The sequence below is a fragment of the Xenopus laevis genome, chromosome 6S (assembly GCF_017654675.1).
Source record: "Xenopus laevis strain J_2021 chromosome 6S, Xenopus_laevis_v10.1, whole genome shotgun sequence".
NCBI classification, from domain to species: Eukaryota; Metazoa; Chordata; class Amphibia; order Anura; family Pipidae; genus Xenopus; species Xenopus laevis.
In genome coordinates, this window is record NC_054382.1 from 27,786,227 (window position 1) to 27,804,637 (window position 18,411).

The following is an 18,411-nucleotide window of genomic DNA, read 5'->3' on the forward strand; positions in this document are numbered from 1 at the left end:
ACCATTGTATTGAAAGCTATGTTTGTTACATGTTACTTCACAAGAGTGAAGCTTTACCTTTATATATAATAGTGCAATTGATTGTACAAAGTTTCATGAAGCACTTACCTAGAGCTCCCAGAGAAGCCACTTCCTAAAGGGGTGGGCAGCCTCTCCTAATGAATATATATAGGGTAGATGCTGATCACATGGGGCAGATTTATCAATAGGGATGTAGCGAACGTCGGAAAAAAAGTTCGCAAACATATTCGCGAACTTGCGCAAAAACGCGAGCGGTTCGCGAACGGTTCGCGAACCCCATAGACTTCAATGGGAAGGCGAACTTTAACATCTAGAAAAGACATTTCTGGCCAGAAAAATGATTTTAAAGTTGTTTAAAGGGTGCAACGACCTGGACAGTGGCATGCCAGAGGGGGATCAAGGGCAAAAATGTATCTGAAAAATCTGCCTGTTATTGCAGCAGTCAGCAGATGAGATCAGAAGCAGGACAGCTGCCCACTGCAGCTACATACAGAGCACTGCAGTAGAAGGTAGATTACTAGCCAGCAAAGCTACCTAAGCTTAAATGTCCCTCAAACCCCTGCAGACTTCTGTCCCTCCAATAACAGAGCAGTATCAAAACGATTACTAGCCAGCAAACTTTCAACTGTCCCTGAAATCACTAACAGGCAGCAGCTCTCTCCCTACACTATCTCTTCAGCACACACAGGCAGAGTGAAAAAACGCTGCAGGGCTTCGGTTTTTATAGGGAAGGGGAGTGGTCCAGGGGAGAGCTTCCTGATTGGCTGCCATGTACCTGCTGGTCTGGGGTGAGAGGGCAAAAAAAAGCGCCAACAATGGCGAACCCAAAATGGCGAACGTCGCGCGACGTTCGCGAACTTCCGGCGAGCGCGAACACCCGATGTTCGCGCGAACAAGTTCGCCGGCGAACAGTTCGCGACATCTCTATTTATCAAGGGTCGAAAGTGAATTCGAGGGAATTTTCGAAGTAAAAAAATTCAAAATTCGAAGTAATTTTTTGGATACTTGGACCATCGAATAGGATACTACGACTTCGACTTAGATTCAAAGTAAAATCATTCGAATGTTCAACCATTCGATAATCAAAGTACTGACTCTTTAAAAAAACTTTGACTTCAATACTTCGCCAAATTAAACCTTGCGAAGTGCTATGTTAGCTTATGGGGACCTTCTAGAGCATTTTTCTAAGTTTTTGGAAGTCAAAGTAAAATCGTTCGTTCGATCGCTAAAATCCTTCGAATCGTTCGATTTTACTTCGACCGCAGGATACCCACATTAGATGAAAAAAACTCTGACTTCGATATTCTAAGTCAAAGTATTTCAATTCGATGGTCGAATTTTGAAGTGTTTTTATCTTCGAAATTCAACCCTTGATAAATCTGCCCCATGGTGTCAACATAGAGCAGTCTGGAAGCAATAAAAAGCTGCAGACTGAAATCTGCAGTCTGTGTTAAGCCTTTGTTAGAGATTGTTCTGGAGCTCAGGTGTGTGCTTGCAGGGTTACTGCTGACCCCCTGCTGGTGAAAGTGTATACTGCATCCTTGCACACATTGATTTCTGCATTTGCTTAAAATTAAAACACAATTTTTCTACAGAAGATCTGTCTGGCTACTGAACTTGCATGCGCCCAGTGACAAGTATATTGTACTGGATACAAACTAAAAAATAATTAATCCTTATTGGAAGTAAAGCCAGCAATCCAAATTACAGAAAGATTAATTATCCAAAACAAAACCAGGTCCCACCCATACCAAATATCATTAGCTAAATATGGAAATTCTGTTTTTTATAGGCTGGTGAATAAGTTGATAACAAACATGAGGTGTGTCTGATAATTCAGCCCCTCAGAATAGAATTGCCATGCTTTAGGAAGCAGGTAATCTTCTGATAACTGATATGTTATTTATGAGGGTGTAAACCCCAAATCAGATGGTACAGTTTCTATAATGCATATATTTGAGCCTGATTCAATTCAGTGAATTAAATTCAGTGAATTAAATTCAGTGAATTAAATTCAGTGGATTCAATTCAGTGATTTCAATTCAGTGAATTCAATTCAGTGAATTCAATTCAGTGAATTCAATTCAGTGGATTCAATTCAGTGAATTCAATTCAGTGAATTCAATTCAGTGAATTCAATTCAGTGAATTCAATTCAGTGAATTCAATTCAGTGAATTCAATTCAGTTCATGGACGAGATTCAATTCTAGGTGAAAAAACTTTTCTCCTAATTCAGTTCCAGTTTTTCCCCATAGGGTTTTTATGTGATAAAATGTGAAATAAGTGTTTATGAATTAAATTGCATCTCAAATTGAATCTGGTACATGACTTTTCATGTGATAAACCCTTTTCTCACTGAATTGAATCTGGTGCATTGTCTCATAATCACCCCTTGTGTTTCTTGGTCCATTAGCCATTTCCTTTGATCATCAGTTCTAAGGTAAACAAACTGTTATCAGCTTTCTAGACAAATGATCTGGATCTGGACAGTCTTGTAGCAAGACAAATGTGCTATTAATTTACACAGTCCCTGCTGGAATCAGTAATTAACAATCTCACTGGAAGAAAGTGAATTAATGCTTAAATTGCTAAAACATTACTGCTCTGGATTGAACTCCCTTCTCACTGGAAATGGTAAGGCCTTTTTCCTTCACAAGCAACTCTTCCTCAACCTCTTCAAAAGTAACTCAGAGCCTACCTTTCAGAGCTCTAGACAAGTATCTGAGTGCACACCCTTCTATGTGTGTTTATATATTACCCATTCACTTAGATTATAAGCTTCCTCCTGTGTATCTCACCACATGCATCTTAATAAGATCTGTATTTTCTATATTTATTGCCAATATTTATATTATTATTGTATTATAAAAAATAAACAATTGTGTATCCTAAAAAAAACACTAGGGTACGATTGCATAATTAACTAAATAATCATGAAAAGCATGAATCAATCGGATCATCAGAATAAGCTTACCGCTTAGTGCTTTCCCAGTTGGGTCCGGGTGCTCATGCCCCAGACCTTTAGCATAGGGGAGTAGTTCACGGTAATTCAATGACAGGCAGGCACCACTCCGGAACATCCATCGAACAAATAGTAGAATTCAAGAGCCAAAATCTGAGTATAAAAATAAACTGTTTCTTTATTTTAGATTATGTCTAAAAAGATAAAGCCTTACGTGTTTCGTGTCATCCAGGGACACTTGGGGGCACATTTACTAAGCTCAAATGAAGGATTAGAATGAAAAATACTGAAAATCTCAAAGTATTTTTTCGGGTACTTCGACCATCGAATAGGCTACTACGACCTTCGACTTCGATTCGAACGATTCGAAGTAAAAATCGTTCGACTATTCGACCATTCATAGTCGAAGTACTGTCTCTTTAAAAAAAACTTTGACTACATACTTTGGCAGTTTAAACCTACCGAGGTACAATGTTAGCCTATGGGGACCTTCCCCTGCACTTTCCTAAGCTTTTTTTTGATCGAAGAAAATTCCTTTGATCAATTGCTTAAAATCGTTTGAATCGTTTGATGGTTTGATCGAACGATTTTTATTTGATCGTTCGATCGTAGGATTTTCGCTATAATCCTTCAAATTCGATATTCGAAGGATTTTACTTCAAAGGTCGAATTCGAGGGTTTATTAACCCTCGATATTCGTCCCTTAATAAATGTGTCCCTTAATCATAGCCTATGATTAAGTGTCCCTGGATGACACGAAACACGTAAGGCTTTATCTTTTTAGACATATTGTAAAATAAAGAAACATTTTATTTTTATACTCAAATTTTGGCTCTTGGATTCTACTATTTGTTCGATGGATTTTCCAGAGTAGGGTACGATTGCAACTGATATAATGTATGAAGCAAAGGGCTTAGAACAGGGGTCCCTTAATCTTTTTCATCCATGAGTAACAGTCTGATGTAAAAAGCGTTGAGGCTTAACACAAGCAAGAAGAATGTTCCTGGAGGTGTCAAATAAAGGCTGTGATTGCCTGTGGTAGTCTCTATGTGGACTGTCAACATACAGAAGGCTCTATTTGGCAGTACACATGGTTTTTATGTAACTAAAATTTGTCTCCAAGCCAAGAATTAAAATAAGCTCCTGCTTTGAGGCCACTGGGAGCAACATCCAAGGGACTGGTGAGCAACATGTTGCTCACGGGCTACTGGTTAGGGATCACTAGCTTAGAAGTATCAGAGCAGAATATGATATGTGACAAGGCTTCTTTGCTTTAGTTGATTGGTAGAATAAGTAGACTGTTGAACAAACCATATTAAAGAAAGAGGATAGCTCTATTTGACACAGTGTCTAGGAGGTTATCTGTTTCTCTTTAAATATAAAAAGATCCCGTGGTGAAACTTTATTTCACGATTAAGCAATGAATGAGGATTTGTTGAATATACTCCTTTGTCAGGCTTACCAGTATGATCCAGACGTAGAAGGAGTAGGAACAGAAGACAATGAACCACAAGCGCCTCACACACCCACTAACTCACCCGAGGTTGGAAACGGGGAGCAGGGGTGTGGAGAGTAGCCAGTGAGACTAAACGAGGTACAGAAGGATCAGGCAAGGCGTAGTCAGGATATCCGGGTCAAGGCAGGCAGCGAGAATCGTCAACGGTAAACAAGCAGAAGGTCTAGGCAACAAGCAAGAATCAGAGTCCAGGCACAGGCAGGGGTCAAACACAATATCGACAGGAAGGTATCAACGCTAGGGTTTCAGTTATAAACCTAATAACCAGGCACAGAGCAGAGACTGGAGCAGGTTTAAATAGCGCTAGTTTGGCGCCAACTGACGTCATCAGACCGCGTCCGTTACGTGCGTCCATCGCGCGCGTCCGTTACGTCGCGCGCGTCCGCTACGACGCGCGCGTCCGTTGCGTCGCGCACGCCCCGGCGCCAGCGACCGTCGCCCGCGCCTCCGCGCCGGCGTCCGTCGCCCGCATTCGATGCGGCGCGCAGGCGCACATCAGTTGCCTGATTACTGCACCTGCGACCACACCGACCAGGGCGCAACGCTGACACAGCAGGGACCTTACACTCCTTCATGAATAGAATTATTTTAGTGTAAGTGGGTACCTCTTACATAGTTACATAGTTATATAATTTTTTTTAAGTTCAGCCCCTTCAAATAAAACCCAGCACAAATACCTAAACACACACACTGACCCCTCTATACACTCACATAAACTGCATGTACCAATATCTATATTAATTGTAGATTTAGTATCACTTTATCCTATGATACTATGCTTGTTCAAGAAATCATCAAAGCCCCTCTTAAAGACATTAACAGAATCAGCCATCCCAACATCGTCTGCCAGTACATTCCACAACCTCACTGTCCTCACTGTGAAGAATCACCAACATCGCTTCAAATGAAAATTATTTTCCTCAAATCTAAAGGGATGGCCTCTAGTGCGATGATCCATTTCACTGAAAAAAAGATCTCCTGCTATCTGTCTATAATGCCCTCTAATGTACTTAACACATAATATTTTTTGCAACTCCTTAACCAATAAAATCTCAAGCATGTTAAATCTTCTTTTGCCTGGAAATAGAAACAGCCGACAGTTTATCAGTTTAGGAGTTTGAAGGGTAGCAGTTCAACATATCAGGCCATTACATACGGAAAAATAATATACAGATGTTTATTTGCAAAATAGAATCCTGTGATCACAAACAAAGGCCATGATTGCAAATATAAAGCACAATGGGAGCCATTTATATAATAAAGTTCATTCAGTGCATGTTTATTTGTAAATGGTTGTATTGCCCAGATTTTTTCCTGAATGCTAAAATATTGACTTCTGTGCCCGGCTTTCTGTTTTTTTGCGAATTCACATTGTGCACAAATATTCACAAATGGTTTGCAAATCAGATGGGGTTTTGCATGAGTGTGGCTACTGTGCGAGGTTATTGTGCACGAAAATAGCATTGACGGTAATTTAAATTTGCAATTTGTGAAAACTGTTTTGTGAATATTTCCTCCGCCACCAAATTTGTGGTGTAGCTCAAATGCAGATTCCGCACATAAGTATTTGCAATTTGCAATTATGCTACAGTATATAACTCTATGGATCTAGGCATATTCACGAGAATAAAAGTTTGTAATTCTGTTTGCACATTGAATACACCACTCTTATCCAGCTTTATAAATGTAACCATGCGCAAGGCAAAGATGTTCACTCTGCAAATCATTCCACGCAACTCAAAGTTTATAAATTAACCCCAATAGGTTTGCTCCTAAGCTTAGGCAAAGAGCAGGAAAGAGGAAGGGGTTACTATAAAAAGACAACACTATCATTCATTGGCCGTGACCAAGAAGACTCTTGGCTCTCTTACTGCATTGATAAGATATCCCAGAAGATCACTAGTTGATGTCCTAGTAGTGTCTTGCAATCACATTGTAAAGATGAATTATTTGTTAGCAAATGAAGGTTACCCCTCAGCAAAATCTTTGAAAATACAGTACTTTCACATAGTCCCCTATATTTCCTTGGTCCACAGAATCACCAGGGCCAAAACTACTGTAGGGATGGGCAGAGTAAGCGCATGCCTTGGTCACTACTTATGGGGGGGGACCAATATAAAAAAATAAATCAGTTTCTGGTACCTTAAACTGTCACTGTCACAATCTTCCTGAGAGCACTCTACAGGTGAGAGAGTGGGGTGTAGTTGCAGCTGTGGCACTGCCACTGCTGCAACTACTCATCTGTGGGAGCAGGTGTTGTGGGGGGCAGGTAGTAGGCAAGTGTGCAGGGGCAAGTGGTACATGTCGTTGGAGCTGGTACTGTATATTTTGCTCTGACCCTGAGTACCACCAAATCCAAATACCTGTCTAGTTTAGCAACAAATATATACGCCAATTTTTATCTATAAATTTATTTTGTGCACATATTTCACAATCTAACTCTCTTCAGCTTAGAAGAGACTACCGTATATGTGAAATATATGTTTGCAAAATAAATATGACTGTTCCTATGAAACAAATATGTAAATATAGCAGAAATGCTGTATAAAGAAAACTGCATATGCATATATAAAAGTCAGTTTAAGTAGAGGTGTCAGAAGTGTGCAATAAATTGTTGAAATTGGATTCTTGAATAGAGAGAGCCGACTACTTGCATAGAATAGCAAAACCCAGACTGTTTTCCATTAAAAATAAATTTACAAAAACCTTTAAAATCATTAGACATTTAATAATTAATGGATATTTAATACTAACAACATATGTTTGTAAGTTTCTAATAAATGTAAATTTGCTTTTATTACACTTTTTCAGATTGCAGCCCCTTTAAAATAAGGGCAACTGCTGGGTCAACATTGCAATTCATCCAACAAAACCTTAAGTAATAACTGACATAATAGCATGGTGCTGTGCATAAATAAGTGGCTTGGTTTATATTTTTTCAAATTATAGAGTATTTGAAATGGTCCTCTGTATGTGTTTAGTCTAGCTTAACTTTACATTAGAGCCCACTATATTCTGCTGATGTAATCAAGGACACCTAATTATTGCCACTTTACTCTAAAATACCTATGAAGCATACTGGTTCCTTCTGTATAGAGAAAAATCAAAGAATAATTATTCTTGATTTGCCTGTTTTAAAGCCTTTGCTAGTAACAATTATTCATACTTAATTAAGGTTTGTAAAGTAAAATGGATTAACAAATTATACCAAGCTTATCAATATAAAACTGTACAGTGTGAAGTTCTTGAACATGTTACAATAAGAGTTCCCCACCCCTCCCCCCTTTTTTTTTTACAACAGGCATTGTTGTTCATTATTTTTAGATGTAGGAATAAATATTAGTTAAACTAACATAAACTTCATTTGTTGGTCAGCATGTTAGATTTTTTTATTTTGTTAAATTTTTTCGTTTATTATCCAGAATACAGTATTACAAATGACAACTCTATACAGTATCTTTAATCATCTGGTTTAAATATTATTCACAATTTAATTACTTTAAGATGATTTTGCTGTTAACTCCCTGGATATTCCGGTGTATCTTGTTCTTTTCCTTGCATTTATACTCTTTCCTCATGTGTATGAAAATTCGATGAAAATGTACATTTAAAAATATATATATAGTCTTTACAAAGACGTACATAGAGGCCCATTTATCAAAGGACAAATTTCGAATTCATGTGAATTTTTTTTCAATTATAATATACTTACAATTTGACTGGGAGAAAAAATCTGAATGTCTAATATTCGATAATATGGTTTCGACCTAAAATTTGAATCATATTTGATTTGTACGAATCGAGTTTTTCTCTCCAAAACAAACTTGAATGTCAGGAAGGCTATTAACATCTCTGCCTTTGATTGCAAATGAACTCCTCAGGTTGTAGGTGGCGAAAATATTTGACTTATGACTGTATGCATGGTTGAGGTGTGATAAATCTCAAATTCATTCGAATAGGGGGATTAAAATTTGAACGTGTGAATTTTGACACTCGAAAGTTGTAATTCTAATTTATAATTCGACACTTGATAAATCTGCCCTCAAATTCCACAGCCTGAAATTCTATATCTGACTTGGAGAGATATTAAGGCTCACAGAGCCATTTAAGCCTTCACTCACCTCGTTGCATTGTCAAGTGATAGATTTTGGGACTACTGTCCAGATAGTGTTCCTATTGTGATGTATTTGTAATGACCAGTTGGGCCTAAAAGATGATGCTATAACTTTATATCACCAATTTGGTTTAATTCTCAGATCTGAAACGTATCTCTGTGATTACAAATACTTTTTCACACCTTTTTTATTTGAGAGCTAAATGGAAAATACTTTTCCATCACAAATGTTTTTCAGGGATGGGTAAATATAACAGAATTATATTAAAAAAATCAATACCCTGACTTATAACATCCACATCCTATTTTCCAACTTGGTACATGACTATGGGGCAGATTTATCAAGGGTCGAATTTGAAAAACTTTAAAATTTGAATTAAAAAAGACTAACCAAAATTAAATCAAATCAAATTAGTAAAGCATTTGATGGAATTCGATTCAAAGTTTTTCCCAAAAAAACCCTTTGATTTTTGAAAGTCCACCAATTTACTCCAAATAGGTTCTAGGAGGTCCCCCATAGGCTAAAACATCAATTTGGCAGGTTTTAGATGGCAAATGGTCGAAGTCTAATTTTTAAAGAGACAGTACATGATAAATCTTGAAATTAAAGTTTTTTAATTTTTTTCAAGTTCAAATCGAATTTGGACTATTCCCTAGTTGAAGTATACAAAATTAGCTTGAATTCTGAATTTTTTAAATTGGAATTTTCACTTTTGATAAATCTGCCCCTGTGTTTTTGTGTGTGAAAGTAATAAGGCAACCTTACACTTTACGGGGGGTTATTTATCAAAATCCAAAGTATTCTGATTTTTTAAATGAAAAAAGTCAGACCAAACTAGAATTTATGATTTGACCTTATTATTACAAAAACTCAATTTAATCCGTTCAGGTAAAAACTGAGCGAAAACCAGAGTTTTCCCACCGATTTGCTTGATTTTTTTCTGTTTTTTTTTTCCTGAAAAGCCAAATTTTTGGGATTTTTGCCCGAAAAGCCAAAAAAGGTCAGATTTTCAGGCTAATTCCTGTGCAGACCACTGTTTTAAGATGTTGTACCGTACTAGCCATTGAAAAAATGCAGAATATGTACAGTCAGGATTCAGTCAGGTCACATAGTTTGAACTAGACAAGAAAGAATAGGGTAAGGTTAACACAATAGCACAAATTAGAAATTGGACAAGAAAAAAGTAAAGATACAGGTAAGGGTTCCACTGAGTGGTATAACATATGGAACCAGAACTTATGCACTTCACACATCCATACCAGATTGTAACAAATAGGTCACAAATAGGAGTTGTGACCAGTAAGGATGACCCCCTAAATATGTGGGAGAGGGGTCAACAAAAGTATTAATTTATGCACAATGACACTAGCTGATAGCTAAACCAAATGGCTTCCCAGCAATTCACATAGGAGGCATATAAATCTACAAATTGTTTGAAACAGGTGTGCTCTCATTTTTAGAATTATTTTTGGCAAAAACATATTTATAAAAAGAAGAGGAATTAGTAGAAGTCAATATAATTTTAAGAGCACAAAGGGCTGCGGATGCAAATATTCATGTTTAACTTGTATATATTTATACTTTTTAATTATAATATGCAAGGCAGTAAACACATTTTTACATTCATAGAGCAAATACATTTTAGACTTTAAGGAAGAATGTTCTGGGCTTTTCTTTTCTTTCTTGTGGTTCTTCAGTCCATGCTTTTCTTATAGGCAATTGTTGAATACAGTTTCAGTCATTTATAACAAACAGCAGTTAGATACTCCCACTCAGCAAAATTGCCTGCACTAATTTTTCATGCACAGCTGTTGACAGAAAATGACATTCAGATTTGCGTTCTTAATTCCTTTCTTCCTTTCCTGGTTTTTGGTCTATAGGTATTAATTCATGTCAAGATATGCTGTCTTTTGTAGGAATATTAATGGTAATTCATGTATAGCCCCGGATATACTTAATCAAACTCAGTTATGCTAAAATTCTACTCAATCAATATCAGTTTGTTCCACCCATTCCACTAAGTATAGGCCAGATACGTGTTCATAAACTTATATGATACAAAACAATTCATTCTGAATGGTACCTGTAGTCCTGGTTTCTTCTGCCTTATAAAGTCAATACCAACCTGTGCTCCATCACTAATGGAAGGTTCCTGAATAGCTGAGTCATTAGAGTGTGTGTCTTTGTTCTAAAACCTGGTCCAAAAGTTCATGGGTTCAATTACTACCTCTGCTAAAAACTCAGAGTCAAAGCAGCTCTAGTCAGGTGTGCATCAACCAACTCTTGAGAGTGATAGAAGGACAAAAGCCGGAAGTCCATCATCCGCCTTCCATTTGGCTGCCCCTTTTTATTACAGTCATTGTCCTTCTAAGCTACCAAGATATCTACTTCAGGCCAGGGGTTCCCCATCTAGCACCTTGCCCATAACTTACCTTTACATCAACTTGGGTAATTTTTCGGATACAGAACCCTTTTTGGGGTTTGCCTAGCATCAGCCTGAAGTTGACCTTGGCAGATTGCTTAATGAGGACAGTGTTCTGTACCAAGCTTAAAAAAATAAGGATTTGAGAAGCTGATTAGCAAAGATCAGTTACTTGTTAATGTATGCCTGAGGAAAATGCAGCTTTGGCGATTTACCGAACCTTACGTATCTGTCACTTGTTAATGTAGCCTGAGGAAAATACAATCTATGCCATTGTGTTCAACAGACAGCAAGCATGCCACCCCAGATATACATACTAGTACATACTTTAAATCCAACTTCTGTATACTTTTGCAGATTTCTGTAAAGCCCAAATAAGCCCACATTTTAAAGATCTAGAAGTGTCCTATGGTAGAAACAATTTTTCCCAAATATCCACATATTCCAACATGATTATGCCTTCCATAAGCATTGCTAAAAACACAGGAGTTAGTTTTACCATAAAGAAAACAATGAAGTCAGATGACTTACGTGAGATCATGATCATTACAGCTTAACATTGTCAAACCTATATTGAAATGCAGAGTGCAAAGTCAATCTTCTACCTAGAACCAGTACTTCAGTCCCATAAACATGTGATGCCAAATTCCCCTGTTGCACTCTCACTGCATCTGTTCTTTCAAACTGTACAGTTACTCAGTGTGCAGCTCCAGACCAGTTTCCAACATGGCTGCTTGTATCTTTTTAACCTGCAATTCACGCTGGAGTGCAAGTGGCTTAATATGTTAGTAGTGGTTTCTACAGGTCTCCGCTTCTCCTAACAGTGGTCTGGGGTAAAATTGCCAAGTGGCATAGGTAAGAACCCTTTTGGAATGCATTTTACCTATATATGAAGATTGCATCAGGCCTATGTTTTTGTTGCAAACATCTTAATATACAACACTTTAGATCACTTCTTGTTTGAATGTAACCCCTCATTGTCTACACATGTGATTAAATTACTGACACCGCCTTTAAACCAGATCAAGATTTTAAAAAAGGGTATCAGTTCAATAAAATCATAGACTGTAGCATGGAGAGATGCAGACATTATTTAGAATCTATATTTATCAAGGAAAGATTTGTTTCTTATACAGTGCTTAATGATTTTGTGATGATGATGATGATGATGATAATGATAGTGGTGGTAGTCATAAGAAAGCCATTGCTGTATTGCCTTCTAAAAATATATTGACATTTATTTTCCATGTGCAATAAACGTTATTCTATCTCATATTCAGGTCCTGTATTTCCTGTTTATTCGAATATTCATCTTGCCTGTCATACCATTACCATTTCTCTGCTGACCTTCTGCGGATGGTATTTTCTCCATTACTTTTAACTGCTTAACTCAGAAAGGCCCCATTGAAAGTGGTGGAGAAAAATGCAATATATACAGTTAGGCCCATAAATCTTTGGACAGAGACAGCTTTTTTCTAATTTTGGTTCTGTACATTACCACAAACAACTCAGATGCAGTTGAACTGCAGACTTTCAGCTTTAATTCAGTGAGTTGAACAAAAAGATTGATATTCCAAAAATTGTAGCAATTTCTCAGATGTGTTTTTATCAGTTTTTGCAGCTTAAGGATGGCTTGTTTCACCTGTGTGGCGAGATCCTTTGACTGCATGATGTCTGTTCACAGCAAAATCTCCCACATTCAAGTACCCCCCCCCAAATAGACTCCAGGGCTTTTATCTGCATCATTGATAATGACCCAACGAAGGAATTCCCCCACCTGTCCATGAAATAGTCTTTGAGTCAATTGTCCAATTACTTTTGAGCCCCTGAAATGAAGCGATTGTGTTAAAAAAAGGCTTTCGTTCCTCACATTTTATGCAATCTTTTTGTTCAACCCACTGAATTAAAGCTGAAAGTCTGCAGTTTATTTAAGTTGTTTCATTCAAAATTCCTGTACAGAACCAAAATTAGAAAAAAGTTGTCTCTGTCCAAATATTTATGGACCCAACTTTTCATATGGGGCACAGAACAGCCCTTGATCGCTATCCTTTACTAAATTCCTGTGGTGTACTATGACAGGGTATAATCTGTAACTAATAGATCCTCAATGGACTTTAAGAGGCATATTTATCAAGGGTCGAATTTCGAAGTGAAAAAAACGTTGAAATTCGACCATCAAATATGGTAGTCCGACAATCGAAGTCGAAGGATTTTTAAGATCGTACTATCGTACGATTTAATCGTACAATCGTACGATTTAATCGTACAATCGTAGGATTTTATAAAAAAATCCTTCGACTCAAAACTTAGCCAAATACTGGCTATAGGTTCTATGAGGTCCCCATAGGCTAACATAGCAATTCGGCAGGTGGTGGCGAAGTGTCGAAGTCAAAGTTTTTTAAAGAGACAGTACTTTGATTTTCGAATGGTCGAATTTGTGAAGTATTTTCAATTCGAATCGAAGTCGGCCTATTTGATGGTCGAAGTACCCAAAAATTACTTTGAAATTTGACGTTTTTTAATTCGAAAATTCACTTCGACCTTTGATAAATCTGCCCCTAATACTTTTCTTCCAATGATAAGGCTTTCTTCAACCTCTGGCCCCTTAGCAGTTCCACCTGAAACCTAATGGGGAGCCAAGAGCCAAGCACATGGAATAACTTCCTCTTTTAAAAGCAAAGGAATAGGATCTGCCCACAGCACACCTTTGTCAATGAAAATAACGTCACCCCTTTAGGTTTTCCTGCAAGGCAGAGAAATACTATTTCATATCCCTACAATAGCAAATACCTTTCTCTGCTAAAGGCATAACAAACTCACAGTGAAAATAGCCATTATTTCATTCCTTTATTTAGCTTTGGCTTCGTGCTGCTTATTTATCAATCCATTCTCTAAAAGGCTTATTAATTTGGTCTAAGGGGAACTATCAGAAATGGCAAATGAATCAAGGGATTTTCGTTGAACATACAAATGACAAACAGGACTGCAGTAAAAGAATTAAACAGATTACTAACCAGTGCCCTTTTGTCTGTCAGTTTTGCCAGTTTGTAAACAAGAGACTGACATTTGGGTGGATTAAACAACCCTGTTATTGTGCTGCTGGTTTCTAATCACTAGTGCTTTCTTGATCTGAAGTGCCTCAGTCAAGTACCTTAGAATATTGTTTGCTAAAGCCTTTAGCGGAGCTTTACTATAAACATTTATCCACAGTTATCCTTGAAGAAGCTTTTCTCCAACACAGAGTGATGAGAATAGCTGGCTTGTAGATATTTAATTAAAACATTAAGCAGAAAAAGCTTTAGTGTCAACATTCACAAGTACCTTACCATAGCTGATGGTTGCTATAATTGAGTTTTCCTGTAAAAGCTTATTTTTTCCACTCAGAGAGCTGCAGTAGGTGGAGGTTCACTTTGCTTCATGCTGTTAGTTGTGGCTCTCAGACTATACCTCATGCTGTTATTCTCCTGATTTTCTGAATCTGGTTGTTAGCCTTAATTTCTAATATCAAGATTGGATGGTAACAAAAACTGCTTAATGAAGACAAAAATGGTTGCTTAATTATGCTGAAATTTCCTGTTTTCTTTGGTACGTTTGCCATGTGTGTGGCATATTTTAAAATGTATTTATTATGATTTTATGACATGTATTTTGTCTTCATTGTTTTTTTGGAATTTGAACTATAAATATGGTCTGACCTGGTACCTACACCAAAATCTTATATGAAAAAGAACATTTGTTAACTTTTTAAGGTTCAGTAAAGATTGAACACATTAAAACTTTTTTTCTTATGCTGTAAAATGCGTAGACACATCATGTCAAACTATGAAATAAAGAACATAGTCCTTACTGATTTATTGTTTTTATAAAGCTAAATGACCTTTATCTTAAACTTGGATGGGTTTAGTTCCATCTAATATATAATAGCTAGCTCTGGTTAGAAACTAGTTACAGTACATCAGAGCTGGATAATCCCGCTGTTGTAGGGCAGTGAAGATGAGTCTCTGATACTATTGCTTATGCTGTTGTAAGCCTTGTTATAATTGGCTGTACTTCTTAGTATTGTATTGCAACTAAATCCAATGTGACATCAACCTTACTTAAGTAACACATGTCTTGTCCTGCCCTTAACATTTCCAGCTAAAAAGTATTATTCAGTAGTAATCCTGACCTGTAGCCCATGAGCAGAAAGATTCAAGATTTGCTCAAAAACACAATTTTACTACCCAGTTAAGTTAGGAGAATTCTAAAACAGAGCTGGCTATAGTCTTGAATTGTCAGTCAGTTACAAACAAGTGTTTACAGAGTACAAAAGGATTAGAGGGCCCTACATGTGAGAATTTACAAATAAAGGCTAGGGTACAACTGAGACAGGATTTTAGAAACAATTTTATAATTTATGATACAGCAATGATTGATAGATTAATTAATTATCAGGAGGAGCTTAATTGTTTTGATTCTAGAGGAGATTGGGAGCCAGTGAAGGGATGTGCATATGGGAGCAGCTTATGTTGAGTGATGAGATAGATGATCGAGTCTAGCAGGCACATTTAGAAAAAGATTGGAGTAGTGTAAGGTAACTTGTTGGAATACTATTAAAGGCTATGGGAGTCCAATTTATTTTGACGCACAGCACTTTTTTTTTTTTGACGCGCATCATTATTTTTTTGGACTTGCGATGCCGTACAAGTCTATGGCTGTCTTTCCGCAGTGAAACAAGCTGAAAAAAAAAACCCCGCCCATCCCTACTGCAGAGAGATCTAGAAGTATGAGTATGGAATAGTGACCTTTCGATTTTGCCAGTAGAAGATCATTGGTTACTTTGGTGAGTGCAGTTTCAGTTGAGTGTGTTGGGCCAGCTTGCAGGGGTCGAGAAGGGAGATATGAGTGAGACGCTGGATCAGGCATTTGTAAACAAGTATTTCCAGTAATGGAGAGGGTATGGGTTCAAGGGAGCAGTTTGTGGGGTTTGAGCAGGCTAGAAGTTTGCTAACTTCATCTAGTGTTGCGGGGGTGAAGGAGTGCAAAGTGGATGTGAGTGGACTGCACATTAGTCTGAGATTGATGTCAGATGGTATGCTCAGTCTAATGAGATTGATTTTTTTTTATTAAAGAAATGAGCAAGATCTTGGGCAGTTACATTAATGGGTGGAGGGGGTGGAGGGGGGCATAGGAGTGAGTTAAATGTGGCAAACAATCACTGCGGTTAAGAAGACAGAGTGAAGATTAAAGAAGTACTGTTCTTTGAAAGAGCTTAATTGTAGCAGGAGAGCATGAATTTGAAGTGGATGAAGTCAGGATCAGTTCGCGACTTTCTCCACCGTCGTTCAGCTGATCTACTACATCTTCTAACGTACCGAGTTACACTAGTGTCCCAGGGTTGGGGTTTAGCTGGTCGACTGTGACTGATGGTAGAAGGAGCAAGGGAGTCGAGAGCTGTTGAAATAACATTGCAGTAGAGAGAAGCTGCCCTATTTGAAAAGGAAAAATTGTTAATATGAGAGATGGATTGTGCTGCTACTTGATAATTATTGTGGATCAAATGCCTTAAGGTTTCTGTACGTATGGGTGGAGAGATGGTTGTGATAGTGCAGATGACAGTGTTTTCTGAAAGGAGAGTAGGTGATGTTCAGATAGGGGGAAAGGAGAGTTAGTAAGGTTGGATGGGTGGTACGAGTAGCAGAATATAAGCTCACGAGCATGACCCTCGATGTAGGTAGGTGAGTCGGTCCACTGAGATAGACCAAATGAAGTTGTTAGAGAGAGGAGTTTAGCGGTGGCAGGAGAAACAGAGTTGTTAATGGGAATGTTGAAGTCACCTAAAATGAGAGCAGGTGTCTCGCTGGAGAGAAAGTATGGAAGCCAAAGCAGCAAAGTGATCTAAGAAAGAAGGGACCAGGGGAGCAATATATGACAGTGACACGCTGAAAGCTTGAAGAAAACAAACATATGCTGTGGACTTCAAAAGTAGTGAAGGAGAGAAAAGTTGGTGTGGTTAGATTTTGAAACCTACATTTAGGGGAGAGAAGAAATCCAACCCCACCACCGTGATGGTCTCCGGGTCTAGAGGTGTGACTAAATGAGAAGCCTGCATAGGAGAGGGCAGCAGTGTACGTGGGAGAGAGCTATGATTCAGTGATTGCCAGAAGCTGAAGAATTTTGAAAGTAAAAAGATCATGGACTGCTGTGAGTTTATTGCAGATTGACCTTGCATTCCAGAGGGCACATGAGAAAGGCAGAGAGGGTGCTGGTTTTAAAGAGATACTGACACCAGAAAATAACCTTTTCTTGTATTTCTCATAATATTGTTTTTGAATGCTATTAATAATTTTTTTTGGATTTAGCACACAGTTTAAAACCAAGGCACAGGAGATGTTTACATAAAGAATTGTTACTAAACAGAGAGGTAAAATTCCTTTTTTACTATGATTAGCGATAAACAAGTTAGGGACCACCATGTGGGGTTTTACAATGACGTGGTATGGTGGCTTATCAATATTATGATCATAACTTTGTAACAAAAAAACCCTGTTTCAAAATTACATGCACTTGCATTTTTACTGGAATCATTTAGACAGGGCTCTAAACTTTTTGAAATTGGCCTCAGGTGTACACCCACAACCCCCTCGGTTTTATATTATCTGTTAATAGCTGAATGTGGATGTTTTCCTGCATGCTCTGTTATATTGTGGTTTCTGTACCTTTATACAGTATACATGTGAGAGTCTGTATGGTATTATTTATGACAAATGAATGTCAAATGCGTGATGGAGGGAATATTTCAGATTGCCAATGGGGTCAGGAAGGAATTTTACCCCTCTTGAGGCATACTTGGCACTGGCTGAAGGCTGGATTTTTTGCCATCATTTGGATCAAAACAGTGGAAATATGGTCATGTATCTTAAGTTTTATTTATCACAGCAGTGGTAGGACTTTGCCAGAGTACTGCACAAGTTTAGAAGAGGAAGAAAGGAGATTATCTCCTGTGAATGCAAGGTGGGTTGATTGATACAGAACCTACTACTATTTGTGCTACGTGACAGCCTGCTTGGAGTTCCAATCATCGACACACTGCAGATTCAGGACCACCAGCAGGGCTGCTGAACTTCTCTCACAGGGGGAGATTCTGATCCTGCTGGAAGCAGAGTTTGGGGGCATCCTGTCTGTAGGTAAAGGCAGTGTAATGCTCAGTGGTGGATATAATGACATAGTGCTGGTCTCAAATGGCAACTATGGGAGTGAAACTCAAGTCTACACTGTGGAATGGCAGAGCAAAATAGTAATATTTTATGGTATATTGCCTTGGGTAAGGCTTGCAAGGTCCTACAGTATTTATATGATAAAATGTATGGTAAGGTATGTAACAATAGGATTAAGT